Below are 7,653 nucleotides of genomic sequence, written 5' to 3'. Positions count from 1 at the left end.
CAGTCTAAAGCTTAACTATCAAACAATTGACAGTTTATACCCCTTTATTTAATTAATCTCTTTAAGTCACCAAATTAATTCTAATTAATTCTATGACTTATATTAATCAAATAACAAATATATTATTCATTATATTATTCCCATAATATATTAATAATATTTACTCTCTCTTATTAAATCATCCTATCAAGTTGCTATGGTGAAGGCAACCCAAAAGGACCATGCACAACCGGATCAAATACTTGCCTAATATAGTTACAGACTTAGACACTATTCCAACAGTCTCCCACTTGGATAAATCTAGTAACTATACAAGTACAATTCGGTTTGCAATCATAGCTCTCAAAGACGCTGTCAACTCTGATCTGATCAATCTTGTCCTTTAGATAAGGGAACGTACAGTCCTCTGTTAGATATCATGCTGACAATCCTATGGAATGGTTAGTCAAGCATTTAGGTTTCTCGATCTCTGATTTATTTGACATAGAACTTAATCGAACACATCAATTCAGTTCTGACCGAGCTCGGCACATAAGTCAAATCAAATCATCGAGCGGCCGAGATATCGCTTTTACCTTCTTAGATAAAAGTTACAGATAAACTTCGACTTATATGCATTTACTTATTCATTAACCAACTATACAAAACAATGCGTTTTATAACACCGAGTTACTGATGCGTTTTCGCATTATCAATGTACAACCAATTAACAAATAATAAACCATATATCTAGGTTTTAAGACTATATGATATTATCGTCTTGCGATCACCCTTTTATATCTTATTCCATAAGGTGATTCCAGCAAGCGCGGGTTTGTTCCAATGCTCAAAACTAGTTCATAAGCACTCATGAACGTTGCAGCAACCCTTTGCTATGTCTAACACCATTTAGACAATCTACACACCAATTCATGACAATCTTCATTCATATCTACTTCCAACATATGAACGATTGTGGACAATTTGAACAATTCTATTATTCCTAATAATTTCAATTATTCTGGAAGTCAAAACATGCAAAGTGAAACAATAGCTAAACAATTAACATAAGATAGTAACATTACTCATAAATAAAACTCCTTTATTTAATCATCAAATGTTAATTACATTTATCTATTACATGTTTCTAATACTATCTAATCTATGCTAATATCATCCTTCAGCCCAATACTCCTAGCATGCTGTAAGTGCTTAACCCTACTCAGTCCCTTCGTAAGCGGATCTGCTGGGTTATCTTCTGATGATATCCTCTTCACTACGAGTTGTCCTTGTTCTACACGATGTCTAATGAAGTGATATTTTCTGTCGATATGTCTTGATCTACCATGATCCCTCGGTTCCTTGGTTAAGGCAACCACACCTTCGTTATCACAGAAAATCTCCATTGGCTCCTTTATGGCAGGTACGACTCCAAGATCACCGATGAAGTTCTTTAGCCATATTGCCTCCTTCGACGCTTCGCTCGCTGCAATGTACTCTGATTCGCACGTTGAATCAACTACGGTTTCTTGCTTGGAACTCTTCCATGTCACCGCTCCTCCATTTAGGGTAAAGACCCAGCCCGACTGCGAACGATAGTTTTCCCTGTCGGTTTGAAAGCTGGCGTCACTATACCCTCGCACCTTCAAGTCATCACTCCCTCCGAGGACTAAGAACCATTCCTTCGTCCTCCGAAGGTACTTAAGGATATTCTTCACCGCAATCCAATGTGCTTTGCCAGGATTCCCTTGATATCTGCTAACCATGCTCAAAGCGAAGGCTACATCAGGGCGAGTACAAGTCATAGCGTACATGATTGAGCCAACTGCGGAAGCATATGGTACTCGGCTCATTTCTGCTATCTCAGCTTCGGTACTCGGACTTTGAGTCTTACTCAATTTGGCATTACTTTGTATCGGTAGTTCTCCCTTCTTTGAGTTTTCCATACTAAAACGTTTTAGTACTTTCTCTAAGTAAGTATTCTGACTAAGTCCAATTAGTCTCTTACTTCTTTATCTTACTATCCTTATTCCCGAAATGTAAGAAGCCTCTCCGAGGTCCTTCATAGCGAAGCACTTCCCGAGCCAGGACTTAACCTCCTGCAGAGTCGGGATGTCGTTTCCTATGAGTAATATGTCATCGACATATAGAACGAGGAAGCTTACTATACTCCCACTGGCTTTGACATATACACAAGATTCGTCTTCGCTTCGTACAAATCCAAACTCTTTGACTTTCTCATCGAAGCAAAGATTCCATCTGCGAGACGCTTGCTTAAGTCCATAAATGGACTTCTCAAACTTACACACTCTATTCGGATGCTTCGGATCCACAAACCCCTCAGGCTGAGCCATGTAAACATCCTCAGCCAACTTCCCATTAAGGAAAGCGGTCTTGACATCCATTTGCCAAATCTCATAATCATGAAATGCGGCAATAGCTAGCATCACTCTAATAGATTTAATATTTGCAACTGGTGAGAAGGTCTCATCATAGTCAACTCCAGGAGTTTGAGTAAAGCCCTTCGCAACCAATCGCGCTTTATATGTGTGCACGTTTCCATCCACGCCGGTCTTCTTTTTGAAGATCCATTTGCACCCAACGGTCTTACGTCCGGGCACATAATCAACCAAATTCCAAACTTGGTTATCATACATGGATTGGATCTCGCTATCCATTGCCTCTTTCCATTTCGCAGACTCCGGGCCTGCCATGGCTTCCTTATAGCTATTAGGTTCATCAAGATTTATTAGTGTACCATCACTAATATATGTGTCCCCTTCGGTAGTAATATGAAAACCATAAAACTGGGGTAGAACTCTAACTCTATCGGAACGTCTAAGAGGTAAGGATTCGTCAATCGGTTCAACCGGAGTTTCCTCCTCGGGTTGAGTGCCAGCGGTAGAGGTTCCTTCATCTATCGACTCTTAAATATCTTCAAGCTCGATTTTCCTCCCACTGTCTCCTTGGCTTATGAGTTCTCGCTCTCGGAAAACTCCTCTCCTCGCAACGAAGACCACATTGTCCTTCGGTATATAGAAGAGATATCCAAAGGATGTCTGCGGGTAGCTGATGAAAATACATCGTTCACTTCGAGGTTCAAGCTTGTCGTGAGTATCTCGTCTTACGAAAGCCTCGCAACCCCAAACCTTGATATGTGCCAACGAGGGAGCTTTCCCTGTCCACATCTCGTGAGGTGTTTTGGCAACCTTCTTGGTAGGGACTCGGTTAAGGATATGGGCGGCAGTCTCTAAGGCATACCCCCAAAAAGAGATAGGTAGTGAAGCACGACTCATCATAGAGCGAACCATATCCAATAAGGTTCGATTACGCCTTTCTGCCACACCATTCAACTGCGGTGTCCTAGGAGGCGTCAATTGTGAAACTATTCCACACTCCTTTAGATAATCGTGGAATTCAAGACTTAGGTACTCTCCTCCTCGATCGGAAAGAAGCATCTTGATTTTCCTGCCCAATTGATTCTCCACTTCATTCTTGAACTCTTTGAACTTTTCAAAGGTTTCTAACTTTTGCTTGATTAAGTAGATATACCCATATCTACTATAGTCATCGGTAAAAGTCACATAGAAGCGGTTCCCATCCTTCGTGGTTGATCTAAATGGTCCACATACATCGGTATGTATTAGGTCCAATAGACCTTCGCCCCTTTCACATGTACTCGTGAAGGGTGATTTAGTCATCTTTCCAAGCAAACAAGACTCGCATGTGTCATCTTCCCTAAGGTCGAATGACTCCAACACTCCATCCTTTTGGAGTTGGGCTATGCGTTTCTTGTTGACATGTCCAAGACGACAATGCCACAAGGATGCTTTATCCATACTAGTGGAAGAATCAATATTCAAAACATCATTTCCTAAGTTATCAACAATCATAACAGTTTCATATATTCCATTACATGGTATAGCTTCAAAGTAAAAGACACCATTTAGATAAGCCAAAATAGAATCATTCTCATTATTAAAAGAAAATCTAAATCCTTGTCTATATAAACCATGAAATGAAATGATGTTTCTTGCCATTTCTGGCGAATAGCAACAATTGTTCAAATCTAAAACCAAACTATTCCTAAGCACTAAAGAATACACTCCAATCTTGGTTACAGGCGACGATCTTCTGTTCCCCATGATTAGATTGATCCTTCCTTGCTCCACATCCCTACTTCTTCTTAGTCCCTGCACATTAGAATAAATGTGATAACCACAACCGGTATCAAGAACCCAAGAAATAGCATGATTAGAATCGTTAGATTTGATTGTGTATATACCTGCGAAAGATGGCTTGATCTTTCCCTCTTTGATTGCTTGCAGGTAATCTGGGCAGCTTCTCTTCCAATGTCCTATCTTGTGGCAGTGGTGGCACTCTGCCTCCTTCGGGTTAGAGCAGGGCTTAGCGGGATCAACTTTGGTCCCACTAAAAGAGGCACCATCTCGGGCTTTCTCCTTGCGATAGTTTTTCGATGAAGCTTTCCTCTTCTTTCCCTTTCCTTGACCAATAGCCAAGACAGGAGCAGCGGACGGATTGGGAGTAGGTGCAACAGACTTGTCCTTGAAATTGCTCTCAGCGACTCTCAAGAGACCTTGGAGTTTGCTTAGGGTGACCTCTTCTTTGTTCATGTGGTAGGTCATCCTAAATTGGTTGTACATCGGAGGCAAAGAGTGAAGCACCATGTCGATCGCCAAGTTTTCCCCGAAGTCAACATTTAACTTGCGAAGGCGGTCGACATACCTTTGGATCTTTTTCAAGTGCACGGTAAGAGATTCTCCATGACCCATCTTCGCGGAAATCATGTTAGTGAAAATCTCATACCGCTCTTGTCTCGCGTTTTGGTGGTACCTCTCCAATAAGTCTTGGTGCATCTCGTACGGGTACATGTCCTCGTAGGACTTTTGGAATTCGGAGTTCATGGTAGCAATCATGATGCAATGTACCTTCGTTGCATCTCACTCATGAGTTTCAAAGGCGGTGATTTCGGCTGGAGTAGCGATTTCGGTGTTGATTTTCTCGAGCTTCTCATCAAGGACATACTCCTTGTCCTCATAGCGAGCAATGGTGCGAATGTATCTTATCCATTCGCTAAAGTTCGTTCCATCGAAGGTGACCTTTTGGCAAAGGCTCATCAACGTGAAAGAACTAGCAGCAGCGTTGTTTGCGTTCGACATCTATAATTAGAAAAGGACAAAGATAGATTAGAATAAGAATCCCTAATTATCACCCAATAAGAAAAATTAGGGCTAGGATCCAACAATAACATTTACATATTAGAAAAGGGATGCCGTAATCTAACATGCAAATAAATTGAAGGTAAGTGAATGACGATTCACTAATTCTCCATCACAAAACCTAAACTATTAGACCTAAGTGTTTTTGAGAATTCCTAGGTTCGGATGAGATTCATTGAAACTATTCAATGACATGTTTAAATCTCGATATGCCCCTCTTGTTTGTGACTGGGATACCGAGGATCACAAAGCGGGTGTGAATAACCATGCAAATTCACATGGTGCCTTCATTGTAACGATCACCTATTCGATGTGCCGGTAAACCACACACGCTCCATCGAACTATGATAAACAATGAATCACCCTTTGCCACCTTCGCTTAGAACCAATTAGTGTGCCGGTAAACCACACACACTCCACTAACATCTTAGCAAGGTGCAAAGTGTAATTTCATGGGATTGCATCAATTCACTTTTCCTAAAGTAACTAAGATTGGGAAATTTAACATATGTGTAGTTACTTTATATTTCTTATTATACTTTTAATGAGAGGATGAGGTTGCCCTATCCTACCCGTTCGGCTAACGACCCTCCACCAATCAAGCAAGCGGTGGGTGTGAGTGTACACCTATTAAGCGCCATTTTATAGGCCGCAACCTTATACCCACCTTATAGATCGGTTTCGTGAATGAGGCCTACTAACGGTAAGACTAGCATTTAGTTATACATATATATATTATTCTAGTAATATCATATTAGTATAGGGTTGTATTTTAAACTTTTAAAATCTAGGGTTTGAAATTTAAGTTGTCTAAATTAAAACTTTTAATCACAAATATAAATTTCAAAACTTGAGGACAAGTTTTAAACATTTAAAACATGGAGGATCAAATAACAAATAATTCCAATTAACAATTAATATCCTAATTATCTATATTTGATTTTATTCAAGATTTCTTTTAAGATAATTACCAAAATAATCAAAATAATTAATTAATTATCATATAAGGAAATTAAATATTTTATTATATGATAAATATCTTTGATTAGATCAAGATTGCAGTTATATTTATCAGAAAAACGAATTAACATTGATCTAATTAGTTTATGGAAAGTTTAGATAAGATAATTACAAAGAAATCTCGAATCTGGCTATTCCTGACGCCTGGACTCGCCGAGTGCACAAGGGGACTCGCCGAGTCAGGTCTACTCGCCGAGTCCACCTTGGGACTCGTCGAGTCTGTGACTCAGAAACCTAAAAATCGAATTTTGCAGGTTTGTTTCAGTTAATCAAGCAACAATTTAAAGAAAACCAAGCTAGGCTCTGATACCACTGATGGGTTTTAGCCATAAGAACTTTCCTATGTGCGCATGCAAAACCCTAATGCTTGGATCTAGGCTTTCTAATAAACATGCTTTGAATCCAAGTCTTCTAATGACTAATTAGGTTAAATAACAACATTGAAACAGATCTAGAATCATACCTTTGAATTCCTTTGTTGATCTTGAGGTCTTGGAGCTTCTAGAGTCACAAATGTCACTCCTCTAATGGCTTACAAACACCAATAGCAAGAAGAATGATTTAGGAGAGAGGAGAGGGGAGGAATTCGACCAGAGGTTCCTTGCTTTAGGTCAGATGTCAAATTCCCTATGCCATGGGGTCTATTTATACTTGTAGACTCCTTAAGGGTTACAACCTAAACCCTAATTGGATAATCTTCTCTTAAGGCTATCCAAATCCATTCCATTGATAAGCCTTTGGACGATTTTGGCTATCCTAACACTCTTAGAATTCGTCCAAAGCATATCCTAATGGATTTACAGTCTAAAGCTTAACTATCAAACAATTGACAGTTTATACCCCTTTATTTAATTAATCTCTTTAAGTCACCAAATTAATTCTAATTAATTCTATGACTTATATTAATCAAATAACAAATATATTATTCATTATATTATTCCCATAATATATTAATAATATTTACTCTCTCTTATTAAATCATCCTATCAAGTTGCTATGGTGAAGGCAACCCAAAAGGACCATGCACAACCGAATCAAATACTTGCCTAATATAGTTACAGCCTTAGACACTATTCCAACATGTACCTGGGGCCCAACTTGCCTCGCTTCTTGAACCGGATGACACCTTTCCAAGGTGACACCTTCAGGAGAACCATATCCCTGACATGGAACTCCAGGTGCGATAGGCGTCTGTCGGCGTAGCTCTTCTGCCGACTCTGAGCAGTCTGAAGCCTGCTCCAGACCTGATGGATCCTCTCCGTCATCTTGAGTACCACCTCAGTACTCCCCATGACCCTATGCCCCACCTCACCCCAACATATCAGGGTTTTGCACTTCCTCCCATATAATATCTCGAAGGAAGGACGGTTGATACTCGCGTGGTAGCTATTATTATAGGAAAACTCTGCCATGT

Source organism: Lactuca sativa, chromosome 9, assembly GCF_002870075.4.
Source record: "Lactuca sativa cultivar Salinas chromosome 9, Lsat_Salinas_v11, whole genome shotgun sequence".
NCBI lineage: Eukaryota > Viridiplantae > Streptophyta > Magnoliopsida > Asterales > Asteraceae > Lactuca > Lactuca sativa.
Note: the sequence above shows the minus strand (reverse complement) of the source record.